The following is a 14,447-nucleotide window of genomic DNA, read 5'->3' as shown; positions in this document are numbered from 1 at the left end:
TAACCAAGTTAAGAAGTTGTGCCTAGGTATCCCTCCTTTGTTCCAGACTGCTCGTCGCCAAGGCACTAAATCAGACTGGTTACAGAGGTAATCATAAACCCGGCGAGTTGAGTATTTCTGATAAATATTGCCTTCCATTTCCCATTCATAGTGATCTTCTTCTTCGGATAGTTGTAATGTAGTTAAGTAAGTATGAAGATATACCTGGTTTGCAGATCTGGGGTTTGGAAGAAGCCAATGGCCATGGTTATAGATTTTGATCGAGTGTAGCTTGAGCACGGATACCCAGTCGTACAGGAGATAAGAAGGTTGAGAGGTTTCCAAAAGGCGACAGTTGTCCGACCCAAAACCTACAGGTAGTACCATTGCCCCACTCAAAGTTTTATAATCCAGTTGTAGGCCAAATCTTTTACCTTGAGGAGCTTGTTGCTAAACAAGAGTAGTTTGGTCGCTTTTTCATTTTCCAGAAGCTGCTCAGTGATCCACGCAAGAAGTATAGCTATTAACCAAGCCACCCAAACCGAGCCTGATCGAAAGAAGAGTAACCAAATAAGTTTCAAGACACATGCCGTATTCCAGGTACCCAAGTCTATTGTCCCTAGTTCTCCTTGTTCCTTCGTTTTTGTTATTGTGTCCCAAGAGACCTTTGCTGTATGAGGCCCCTCCAGATGACCTTTCCACAAGAATGCACTACACATGGAGTTAATCTTCAGGGTGCAAGCTTTTGGGAGTAGGAAAGTTGAGCACCAAAAGTTAGAAATCCCTACTATTACTGTATTTATTAGCAGCAGGCGACCTGCAAAGGATAAGGATTTTGAGCACCAGTTGTTAACTTTTCCTTTTACTTGTTGTAGTAATGGCTCACATTTCTGAAGTGTAAGTTTTTTCGTGCAGAGAGGTACACCAAGGTAACGAACAGGTAGAGTGCCATGAGAGAAGACCCGTTGCAGAGCTAATTGAGTTAATTTCTTCCTCGGCTAAGCCACCACCATAGAAAGAGGACTTTTGAAGGACTGATAGCAAGACCCGATCTCTCCTCAAACTCTTTCAGAACCTCTAGAACTTTTTGGACCGAGGAAACAGATCCATCAACAAAGATAGGAGATCATCAGCGAAAAAAGGTAGGTAAGCTTAGCAGTGTCACAGTTATGATGATAGCGGAACTAGCTCCCATCTCTGCCAGCTTTATTCAAACATTAGGGAGAGATTGTTCATAACTATGACAAATAGGTATGACGAAAAGGGGGTCTTCTTGCATTAATTCCTCTTCTTCCCTTAAAGTAACCTTGCAACTGTTCCATTGTAACCAATTGTGAAATTTGTTGTGCAGATACAAGCTTGGAGCCATCTAAGATATTGGTTTGGGATCTCTAGTGCCTGTAAAACAAGTGAAAAGAAACTCCCAGGAAAGTGTGTCAAAAGCTTTTGCAATATCCACCTTGATTATTATCTTTTCAGACCTGTAGATTTTATGATAACCAATTGACTAGATTTCAGCAGCGAGGACCGTATTCTCCCAAAATAGAAGTCGATCCTTAACAAAAGCCGTTTGATTTGAAAGAATTAGCAAAGGTAGTATCGGCTTAATCTTTGAGACAAGAAGCTTGGAGACGACTTTGTAGAGTGTATCCAGGCAAGAGATAGGCCAGTCCCTTATTGATGAAGCAGCTCTGGTTTCTTTGGAATCAAACTCCAAGATAGTGGCGTTAGTGGAATGAGGGAAGAAAAGAGGAGTGAAAAAAACTGGGTGATTGAGGAGATTGACTTCTGGTCCTAGTATGCTCCATGCTGCCTTGTAAACGTCAGACGTGTAACCATCGGGTCCATGGCGCCTTATTTGGATTCAACTTATGCATCACCCTAGTGATCTCAGATGGTTGAGGGAACCGCGAGCATAAGTTGCGAATGATGACTAGAGGTTCTAAAAGGATTTAAAGCCTATAACCAATCGAGTGAAGACCAGATGGAGCTTCGCGGTAGATTTTCTAGTATGGACTTGAAATGACCAATTGCATGGGTGCTCATTCCCTCAGAGTCTAATAGTAGTTCGCCAGAGTCTAACAGGAAGGATCATATGGTGTTATAGTTAGCCCTAGACTGGCACATCTTATGGAAGTATGAAGTATTTATAAATCACCCTCTTTTAACCAGTTCACACCCTTGATTTTTGTCTGAAAACAACTCTCTTCAATGGCTCTCAAAAATTTTCATTTGGTGTGTAGGTCTTGCTCTTGCTGAAAGGTTGATGGGGAAGGATGCTGCAGAGCCTGTACCTGACATTCCATTAACAATGGTTAGTTTCACTCACTCTCTCTTGTATCTTTGAAAAATTCTCTCTATTTATGTGTTCAAGTCTCTCTTAATGGTCTTTTGCTTCCAACAAAAATCTGACAGGTTAAAAGCAAAGCTTCCGGCCTGAGTCCAAGCTTTCTCTACAAGATGGTGAAAGCTAGGGTGTTTGGTGAGGTAGTTGAAGAATTTTAATTGGCTTAGTTCCCAGCTTTAAGGAGGTTGGTATGCAAGGTCAACAAGGCAAGGAGTATGGTCAGAAGGCAAAGGTGGGAGGTAGGTAGCGGTACCATTGAGGAAGTAGGTTAGCCAGTGGTCATTACCAGTACCCGATCAAGCTATTTCGCAACCAGAGAAGTAAGGCAGATTGTTTGTCTAAGTATAAAAGGGTCCTTGAAACCTTAAATCGAAGAGCTCCAACCCGAGAGAGGCAATCACTGAATTCCATCATTTGAGGCGTTAAATAGTTCACATTTGGGGAGGAGTGCTCCTTCAAAATGAACAATTTGATTGAAGTCACCACCAACCAACCATGGACAAGTGTGGAAGGAGAATAAACTATGGATCTGTAGGAGCTTCATACCCAAAGGTCTAAGATCTCTTCTCTTACATTTGAAGCACATCCACTGTGAACAGAAACTAAATTTTGTTTGCAATGTTCACTTCACAGGTGAGGGTTTGCTTCGACTGGTTCATCACTCTGATAGTAGCAGGATCCTTACAAATTACAATGATTCGCCCATCATCATCAGATAAATAATTAGAGGGTAAACTTCCAACCCGTACATGCTTTTGCCATTATCTGGTTCAGGGTACGATCTTTGACATGTGTTTTCCAATATTGCACCAAAAAGCGGCTTGTTGCTATTAAGCCAATTACTTAGGGGCTGAAGCTTATCCAGATCATTTAAACCTCGAATATTCCAAAAAAAGTGTCTTGTATCCATTATTAATGAGAAGGAGGTGCTTCCTCCAAGGAAGGAGAACAACTAGGTCCTATAGTGACACTTTGAGAAGCAGGGGGGGGGGGGGGGGGGGGGGTAAGGAACAATTGGTTTCAACAAAAAGGGGGGGGGGGGAGTGAAGAGATGGCTGGGATCGGGATCGTTTTAGTGATGTTGGGAAAGTTTTTTCTGGAGATTGGGGGTAGGGATACGGCAGGCCTGAAGGTGTGATAGCTGCAGGGAGACTGAGAATATATGGTCCAGAGGGGGCGATAGACTGGGTAATGGTGGGAGATCCAGCACTTAAGTTTGGCAGGTTATGGGGAAGTGGTTTTTGGGGGAGAGTAGACAAAGATGTTTGATGTTGGGAGTGTAAGTTTTTTGGGGCCTGTTTCGAAGTTAGGTGGAAAGGAGGGGTACGATTAGGAGGAAATGTGGAAAGGATGGAGAATGGGTTTGTATGGGTAAGATAAGTGATAGGGGCAGTGAGGTTTGCCGGGTTAGTAATTGGTTTGATAAGGGTAATTGGTTTGACAACTACCTTCGGAGCTGGTGCAACATCTTGTGCAACAGTGCAGTCATCCTTGGTAGAAGAGGTAGAGACTTGCGAGGAAGTTGATGCAAGAGTAGATGACTTATCCTTTTCTTTGTAAACTGCCTTAACTGACGCCATGTTGTTTTTCTTGCGAGGTGGAACCACTTTAGGCGTCTGTTCTTGAGCTGGAGGGAGAAGGAGACAGTTCCTGGCAACATATCCAAGTTCTTTACAATGAGAACAAGTTGGAGGAAGCCAAGGATACTCAACCGCAATTTCAACAATTTGCCCATTATCTCTAGTATACTCCACTACATTCGGGAGAGGTTTGGTAAGGTCAACCACCACTTTAGCATGAGACACCTTCAGGCTTACAATATTAAGAGTATAATCATCTGTTTCCTTCGGTTCCTCCACTAAACCATATATTAAACTGATCCCTTCAGTCGTTCGTAGATCCAGAGGTATATCAAGCATATGGATCTATATGGGGATGGAGTCCAATGCAGGAGATTCAGAGGAGTATGTCGATGCCCAAGGTATAGTGTGAAACATTGAATCTCGTACATACCAGATGCATTTCTCTAGCACTTTCTGCCGAATAAACTCATTAGGGATCCTGACTAGCATTGAACTACTTTGATCTTTGAAAAAACATATGATGGAATCTTTATGGAGCTCAGCCCCACGTTCAAAAACTTGATCAGGGATATGTATTCGCGGGCGACCAGTGACAGTGACAGGGGTGAGTCTCTATAGAGACCTATCCACCATTTTTGGAATTTTTCAACTAAAGTTTTACCTGCAGCAGCTTGAGCTTGAAAGGTTTGTGATTGATTAAATGGAACTTTTTGTTGGGACAGAGGTAAGACTGGAGCAGAAGTAGGATGTCCAGTGATGGTTTGGGTAACAGCAGCAGCAGAGGGTTGGGTTATTGAAGAGAGTTGCTTGGATAGGGCGAGAGTGGAGTGAAGTTGCGAAGTGGAGTGGGGCTGCGAGGCAGAGGCAGTATTGGTGAGGAGTGGAGAAGTAGATTTTGGGGATAACACATTAAATTTTTTTCTGAACATTGTTTTCTTCAGGAACAGTACAACCAGATCTAGGGTTTCGTGAATCAAGATTTGAGGATCTCGCAATGGGGCTTTCAGCCTGATGCATCTCGACATCAGTAGTTGGGGATGAAGAAGGGCAGGGACTCAACAAGCTCTAAGGGGCGAGCAGTTTGTTTTCTGAGTTTTGGTTTTTGGGAACTTCGAGTGGAGAGGGGGGGGGGGAAATGGGAAAGAGAAGGGGAAATGGCTGGGTCACGAGGGTCGGGCGGGGGGAGAGTAATAGGGGCGGTGTTTGGCTCTCACCAGCAGTGGGAAGCGTTGGGTTTAGGGCGGAAGCACGACCATTTAAAAACCAGGAATTCGCCGATAGACTCGCCATAGAGAGAACTTTTTTTAATTTCAGTACAACACAAAAATTAGAATCACAACTTTATTGCTTAAAAAAAAGAAAAAAAAAACTCCATTTTTGTTGACCAAAAAGAGTAAATTTTCAGCTCATTATTTAACTTAATTTTTAACTGTTCCATTTTTTTTTTTTTGGGTTACGTTGTTGATTCTCTTAATTTTTAGTTGAAAACTTGTAAGAAGCAAAAAAGAACAACAATGAATTTTAGTTTTATAGTACTTATAAATAATAAATATTAATAAAATAACGAACACAATTTGTTGACATTGGGGCCTCAATTACTAAATTTAAGCACTAGGCTCTTTACTGAAAGCCTAGTTACGGCCTAATGATTTTTTTGAACATTAAACTGGATTTTAATAAGATTTTACAAATAATTTTTGTCATTTGATATAGAAAACTAATTTTTATAGCTTGTGATCTAGGAAAACGTATAATTGGGTAAGAAGACAAAGCATTAGTTATTAGCTTTTTTTTTTTTTTGGTCAAAAAGCATTAGTTATTAGCTAAGCTTCTTGTTTTATGGAAAAATTTCAAGAGTATTTGGCTAACATTGTGTTATCTCTAATTGCTTGAGCAGGGAAGGGTTTTACTCTTTACTCGACCTTTTACCCACGGGTAATAAAATTATAATACTCCTTTATTCGATCATAAAATCATAGATAACTTTTTTAAATGGATTGATACGTGTAGTAAACTAATATGTCAAATACGAATAACGAGTATTAGTGCCAAGTCTTACGGCGTAATACCATTCATTACTTGGACATTATCACTAGATGGTATGACTGTCCGATTTGGTGTCACATAGCAAAATGGTGAAATACATAGGTAACAAATTAACAAGAACAATGTTTTTCCAAGTGCTTTGACGGTCCTTTAATGAAAATCTTTTAATAACAAAAAAATTGGAAAAACATTGTTCTTGTTAATTTGTTACCTATGTTTAATGTACAATGTTTGAATGTAAGGTCATTAATAAAAAGAACAGTGTCATTAATAAATAAAAAACTGAACTTTTGAATGTAATATTTCGGGTAGAGGTGTGTGTAGTCTTTGTTGTATAAGCCTATGCCTTTTAATTACCCGAACGGGATTGATCGCTAGTCGCTACCCGGAAGCAGTCAAAACGGCTTCTTTTGGATATAAATGAAAACGTGTGGGAAGTGACGTTAGAGAGTTATAAAACCCCGTTTCATCTACACTACAAGTGGACTCCACTATATGTGTGTGCCATAGAGGGAATGAGGGATCCAAATCCAACCCATGGACTTAACAGTAAATAAAATAATGCGTTTATGTTGCGGTTGTGGTTAATTTGCGTCAATATTTTTACATTTAACTTCACTATACATTTTTCTTTTTTTTTTGTGGAAAAGGATTTTTTAAAAATTGCATATGTGTATACGTTTATGTTGTTAGGATTAGAATATTTGTAATGAGTACAAAATGAAAATGAATGAAAACTGATGTATATTTTTTCCTAATTGAATTACGTAACGACAAGCATTTTAACGGTTTTAAGTTTTAACAAAGAGACACCAATGTCATAATGGCTTTAGTGTCTTTTGAGTTTTATGAAGTAACTCCCCAATCATACCGATTAATTAAATTGGTTCGGTATGCTACCAAATCATGGGTACAAACCGACCGTAAACCAACATGGTCAATTTAAATTCATTTTGTCATTTTCATAGCTTAAGGACAGAGACATTACTCAAAAATAGACCAAGTCCAAGTGAGTATGAATTTTATGAGACTTTTATCTGGTTGTTTATACAATTATAGATATGAATGAAAACAGGGCCGGGCTAATGTTACCATTTTACTGGATTACACTCACTTTTAACTAGCTGCTTTGAAATTGACAATTAACAAATTATCTCTTTAAAAACTATCATTAGATGACCTGGTGAATGGTTGTAACTTTGACCTAGTATATTGTGTTGTATAGATAATTGACTCTTTTCTTTTCAAAATCAAAACATGTATCCAATTATACAAAAACACATGTAACAATAAACATAGTTTAAATTTTCTTTTTGTCCCAAAAAATAATTGTAACTTTGACATATACAGAGAAAGAGTAATTCTTTTGGAGTTATGATTTTCTTGATCAAAAAATCTAGATCCGGTTGAGTCATTTGCTACATTGCCAAAATTTATAACCCAAGTAGACAATATTATGTACATTTCTTGGCCAAAAAACCTTCTAAATAAATCTTTAAATTTAGTAAACTCTATGGATATATACATACGGTATTTATTAAATTTACTAATTTATATAAAAAGTGAATTATATATTCTTATCATGATAAATATTATTTATGAAAACTTTAATCCTTACCTTTTTTATAATAAAAATAATTATGTTACTATATATTTAAAATATAAACTACAATGATTTTAATAAAAATTTCTCTTTCAAACACTACAAATTTGCTTATGCATTTGACATCTATATTCATGTAGTTTTTAATTTCTACAACTATCTTTAACATTTATTAATTTTGAACTTTAAAATCAAAACTAGTAATAATAAAATCTAGTAATTAATACACACCATGATTTGATTGTAATCATTTATTAATAAAAAATGAAAAATCACACTGTAAAATTCATCATACAATAAGTATATTAAGTGTTTAATAAGTGCAAAATTAATTGTTTATAAGTGCAAAAAATAATCATAATAATAAATTAACTATATATTAAGAGTTTATTGGTCAAATGATCATTAATGGAAATAGAAAATGTGATAAAATTACCACTAATTTTCTTATAAAATTTGATAAATGCAGATGGTCGTTCAGTATGGTGATTGCAATTGGTAATATTTTGAGAGACTTGTTTCTTTTTACTGATCAACATGATTCACATGAATTACTTGTTTCCCTCTTGGGTAATCTTGATCAAAATCTCACAAATGGCCGAAACAACTCAGTGATAAAAGATGTTTTCCAAGGAAGTTCAAATCAAATCTGGGTTGTCAGGATTGTGGAAGAGAATCAAGTTCCATAGATCACTTCATGTAGTTGTATTTCACATGAAACGGTTCGCCTATATCAGTATTGTCGAGAATATTGAAACATTGGTAGATTTTCTGATACACTAATCTATAATTGCGTAAGTTCGTAAAGAAGAAAGATAGTCAGTATGTTTTTGAACTTTATGTCATAAGTGATCACAAGGATGGTGGCCTGGTTGGTGATCATTATATTGCGTCTACTAAGTTGAACGAGAACAAATGATTTTGTTTTAGTGATAGTAATGTTTCAGCGTTTACTCAATCTGACATCAAGACTAATGGTGGTCTCTCCATTGCATACTTGTTGTTCTATCATAGGGTTGTGCGGTTAGAAACAATTAGAATATGCTATTTTTGGCTATTTTAAACCACATAGTCATTGACTTCATGGAGAGACCTGACAACAAATCATTTATCACAAGATCTTCTTTCTTCAAGGGTGTGACCATGTTTTTTGGCTTAGAGCATCACCAACGGTAGAACCAAATGGTTCTAAATTTTCTTGTTAAAAACAATAAAAATAATGCAAAAAGTAAGTTTAGATACATGAGATTCTAAAAGTTTTTTTTTTGCTCCAATGGTAGAACCATTTGGTTCTAAAAATTTGAATTTTTGAAACTCAACACTTGTAATACAAAGTGAATAACACATACAAAGTTGTGAGATGAGAGATCTAGATTATAAAACATAGCCCTTGTGTTGTGGACTCTACATTGATGGCTCACCATACGAGATCATCAGAAGCAGTCGATAATCCCTGCAATAAAAATTCCACAGACATCAACATAACCGATTGAGAAAACAAACACAATGCAAGAAAATGAGCCACAAGAGGAGAACACAAACAATAACCGATTGAGACATTATTAGAACATACATATAAGGATCCGCCAACATGTCAGTTGAAATTTTCAAGCATTCACAGAACATTACCGATTCAAGATTAAAACCAACAGTCAACTTATATAAATCATAATCCCATTACACACAAACACATTGCAGGAAACTGAAACACAAACACACAAAAAAAAACTGAAACACAAACCATACTAGAGAATTCAATGTTAAAAACCATACCAGCAACGGTGAAGTGATCTGCTTCTTCACAGCAGGCAAACTCATTCGTTAGTCTTCACTCCAATTGTAGTAGAACCAAGCTGCAATAAAAATTCCACAAAGAACTGTGAGCTATATTTGTACAATAAGCTAAACCAATCAAAGAAACAAAAGACAACAGAGGCCTACAACAAAATCAAATTGAAGACAAACTCAAACACAATACATAGACAGCTTAAAGTAAATTCGATACAAAATCAAACAAACTGACACAACAAAATCAAAAAAATTGAGACAACAAAATCAAATTCTAGAATTTACAATACAAAGAAACCGAAATCAAATTCATGACTACTAACAAATAAAGAAACCTACTTGTTGATTCAAATAACACTAATTTCGCATTTATCCAAGAACACTAAGAACACTAATTCATGCCTAATTTAAGAAAACCCTATTCTCGACCAAGAGATTCAATACAAGCATACAACAATCTACACAGGAAAAAACTAGATTCATACCATGAGATGGATATTGGAGCATCCTTCAACGAAATCTCTCCGATTTTGAGTCTAAATCTCCAATTTGATGGAGGACGGTGCAATTGGCGGTGGAGTTTAAACAATATGGCGGTGGAGATGATGAAACCGGCGGTAGATTCTCCTCTCAATCAACTGATTCTCATGTCAATCAAACAGAGGTAAACTCAGCATTAAAATTGGTGAAGGCGATGAAGAGTTAGAGAGAGTCGTTTCGGGAAGAAGAGAGAGATAACGCGGGTGAGTTTTTTTTTCTTTCTCTTTGGCTAAATTTTACTTCCAATAAACCACTGACACGTACCCACTTCTAAAGGGTTCCAAAAACTCCAAAGATAGAACCAACTCTATCTTTTAATTGCATTTTTGATTTAATTTTCAGGGTTTAAAACTCTAAAAGTGGATTTGAAACCGACATAGAACCACCGTTGGAGTTGGTCTTAGCACGTTAGTCACACTGTGCAAAAATATCATTTTTCTATACTTTTCGCAAAAATATATTCTCATGTAATCTATTTTTAATAATATCATTTTCTACATACAAAATGAGTAAATTGTAAACTCTAAACTCTAAATAATAAACTCTACTCACTTCAAAACTATACACTAAATGTAAAATAGAGAACCTAAACCTAAAACTAAAAATTTTAAAATAAAAATGACCAAAAAAAAGTTGTTTTGAAAAGGATATTAATAACAAATTTTCAAGGATTAATTAATAGACCTTATACTTGAGATAGTATATGGAATTTTCTAAGACTAACAAGTGCAGCAACCATATTGACATCTTCATCAGCCATCAGGTTCTAGCTTATCCACCACGAAGATATCCTCTAACATGATAATTTTGCTCTCCATGACTCCATCAACAAACACGAGAATTGGAGAAGCGAGAGAGATGCTTCCTATAACTTGTTTATTTTATTTTCAGCCACATATTGATTGGCTAATATCTTTGTTGTAGTTTTCGACAATCTCAAAAGTCCAAAAAGGTATTTCAACTTATAACATTAGTTTGAGACATCAATTTTTTATATAGTAAAGATAGAATATATTTTTTAGTTAAATAACTAACTAGGCTCCCATCTTACACATCATTTATTCATCTTGAAAATGAAAAAATTTAGTGAAAGGGGGAGAGGTGGAAGCCCAGAGCAGTGAGGTGTACATCAGAGCTTCTTCCACAAAATCAGATGATCTTCGAGCCTCGTCCTCCACCAGGCACAAAGGGCATACCCTCTAATAATACTAACAGTAGCGACGTTTTTCCCTTGTGTGACCGGAACACAATGGAGGTGATGTGACTCTCAGTGTAAATCCCCTCAACGGCTTCAATGTAGTCATTTTTTTTTGTAGTGGGCTTCACAACTATAATCTATAGTTATATATATAAAGTAATGAAACTTTGTATAAAGTTATAAAGATAAAATAAGTTAATAAAATAAACTAAATAAAAAAGCTATAATCTGTATAAAATCCGCATTAGTCTCAGTCGAATGCCAATAAGCTGCTTCGGCTACAACTATAGTCGAAGCAGCTCATGGGGATTCGATTAACACTAGTGCGCTGAAATTTTATAAAGTAGTAATTGTAGATTTTATACGTATGTGTTAACGCTGCAGTAGTAAAATTTGACAAAAATGACGCCAAAATTATTAAAATCTACAATTTTTTTTTTTCACATCTTCGAAGAAACCAACATCCCACTCGTCTTCTCCAACCATTGCTAGTTCGGTATTATTGGATGCCCTACGCACAACTCGGTTTAGAGGCCTTAGAGTAAACAAAATTTATCTTTTACATTATATATAAAAAATTATATGCATTTTTTTAGTTCGATTTACACTAAAAGTAAAAAATGTTGACCCAAACTAAAATCTAATTATGGAGACAAAATTTATTTTGTTTCCTACTAAATTGGGCCTTTTCTATATATATATATATATATATATATATATTTTGGACAAACTATTATTAAATAAAACTTAAGAAAAAAAAAAAATTGTCGGACTAGAAGTCACCGCTTGGGTGGCTTCTCTTGTGGGCCGGCACTGCCTCCAACTCTAACGCTCACTTGTACTCCCCTCGGGAGCTTCAACCTTCTGCTGTTGGGTTATACCCCTACCGCTTATCGTGAACGTAGGAACTTGCACCAAACTTGGAAAATAGGTAGGTACAGTGACGAGGACGATACTGACCAACCAAATCTTTTATTTCAATTTCACGGAACTTATCTCCCTTGGCGATATAAATACAAGCTTTTCCCTCCTCGTTATAACAACATATTACAAGGCTCATGAGACTTTTATCTTCGTCGACGAAGTTACTTGGCGGGTAGTAGCTGACATCTAAACTCGACCATTCAGGAACCTACACACTCATCAGATTCACCCACACTACAGCTTCTCCATCCCCATTTTTAATATTTTCTTTTGTCACCCAAATTTCAATATTCCTTGCTGTAAAATGAAAATTGATCTTCCCTAAATACGGCAAGAAATAGTTACGACTGTGATCAGATATGGTCTGCTCTGTTTATTTTTTCAATTTTGGGGCAATACGTAAATATTATTATTTATTTGGTTCAAAAGTGTAAATAATTCGAGCAAACCAATTCGGTGTCCTTCATCTCATTAACCGGTGAGTAATCATCATCACAAAATCTATACTAGTATTTTTGCAGCAGTTTTTGCTCAAAAATACTTTTTGAAAAGTTTTTATTAATGCATTGATTTTAATATTAGTTACCAAAACTTCAAAATTAATTATAGGTAAGATTTAAAAAATAAAGAAATTTTTCTACCTCATTCAAACATAAATATGATTCCCTTTCATTTTTATTTGAATTTATATTTAAATTATCCTGAATTATTCTATAATACATTTAGTTAATAAAAATTGTGATTTTTTTCCTTCATATGATGTAATACAAAATTTTAAAAACGGACATATATTACTCAATATATAAATTGGGCAATGGTTTAGAGTCATACTATAAAAGAGACCAAAATGATTCTGAATACAAATGAGTAGAAACCTTGATTTATCAGGCATTCAAACTTTAAAAACTTTTATTTGGTTTATTCCGGTTCTTTGTTTTAAAGATTTTTAAAAGGTTAAATATGAAAATATTTAAAACTTTTAAAAAGTTAAATATGATAAATGTTATACCGTAGCTACACAATAAATATTAAAAATTAAGATGATATAGTATGAGTTAAAATATCTCGGGACGGGGTAATATAGTGAGACTGATTTTATCGATATTTATATAAATTAAAAAATATCATTAATTCGGTGTTACACAGGTAAAATATCATTTCATTATTTTGTTAATACTGTCATTATCAGAGAATAGACATATCTAATTAAATTGATTAAATAAATAGTTTATTTAAAAAATAAATTATATTGCAGTATTATATGGTTTATTTAAAAATTATAATATAATTATAACATATTTAACCAACAAATACAACTTATAATTTAAATATTTGAGTTATAAATAATTTTGCCTCGCGGTGTACCGCAGGTTCTAATCTAGTTTAGAAATATACAAGTAGCTAAACTGGTGACCCAAAAAAAAAAAGGGAAAAAATTAGCTAAGTTTTTCTAATTTTCTAATATCTTTAGGATTTCCAATTTTCCAATAATTTTGGAGATTATAGAAAAACTATACAATAATGTCTTTAGAATTATAGCAAAGAAAGAAAAGCGTTCAAGCTTTAAAAGTAAAAGGTAATACTGTCCATATTCGTGTGGAAATAGGAAATTATATATATTCTTTAGCTAATGAAAAAGGAAACATAGTAAAAACCTTAATGTGTAAAAATAAGGAAAATCTAATGGGATTGAGTTAAGTCTCTCTCTATATATACTACAGAACCTTTCGTTTCCCATCATTCACACATTAGGATCGAAACTTTTCAAACCCTGTAGTTGATCATCTTAAATCTCTCTTACGAGTTCTCTCTCTCTCTCTCTCTCTCTCTCTCTCTCTCTCTCTTTCAGGATGGCTCCTTGCGGGAAGAAACCAAACAAGTCCTCGAACTATTTCAAACAAATATTTCCTGCTTTTAAGAAGAAAGCAACAGAGCTCTCTGTTCTTTGCGGGAACTCTGTTGGCTTCATCTGTTACGGTCCCGACAACGATGTCCATGTTTGGCCTGAGCCTCAAGATAACCCACAAGCCTTACCGGAAATCGTTGGAAAGTTCAACGCGTTGAGCGATCACATGAGAATGAGTCACGCCTCCGATCTCTTCGACTTACCATATCTCAAAGGTTTGTCGAATGAAGAATTGCTTAGACATCTCGCTAAGCTGAACTCCAACTCAGTTGGGATCAAGCAGAAAAAGATGAGTATATTAACAAGAAGAGGAATCTTGAAGAAGCCCAATGATCATCTTAGGGTTTCAGACAACGCCGCCACCATCATCTCAAACCGCAAGGTGGCGCCTTCTTCGGATGATCGATTAGGGTTTGGAGAGTCGGGTTTTGTTTCCCGTGGCATTCACGAAACTGTTTCCAGCTTGGGATCTACTGCTGCTGCTTCCAAGGTTTCGGATTCTTCTCCTCTCACGTTAGGTTTGTCTTGCGGCG

General features: G+C 35.8%; 1 long non-coding RNA gene and 1 pseudogene across 1 annotated transcript; one reads left to right on the top strand and one right to left on the bottom strand.

The window, feature by feature from the left end:
• Positions 1-8,731: 8,731 nt before the first annotated feature.
• Positions 8,732-10,091, bottom strand: LOC147923767 (uncharacterized). Its single transcript, XR_015585717.1, has 3 exons — positions 9,832-10,091; positions 9,332-9,411; positions 8,732-9,011 (listed from the first exon to the last, which is right to left on the bottom strand). It is a non-coding gene; the product is annotated as an uncharacterized LOC147923767 (long non-coding RNA).
• Positions 10,092-13,811: 3,720 nt separating this feature from the next.
• LOC147923766 (agamous-like MADS-box protein AGL49 pseudogene) overlaps positions 13,812-14,447 on the top strand; it is a 29,045-nt pseudogene continuing 28,409 nt past the window's right edge.

This window comes from Camelina sativa, chromosome 17 (assembly GCF_030686135.1).
Source record: "Camelina sativa cultivar CO46 ecotype springtype chromosome 17, ASM3068613v1".
Classification (NCBI taxonomy): Eukaryota; Viridiplantae; Streptophyta; class Magnoliopsida; order Brassicales; family Brassicaceae; genus Camelina; species Camelina sativa.
This window is presented reverse-complemented; position numbering and strand designations above follow the sequence as displayed.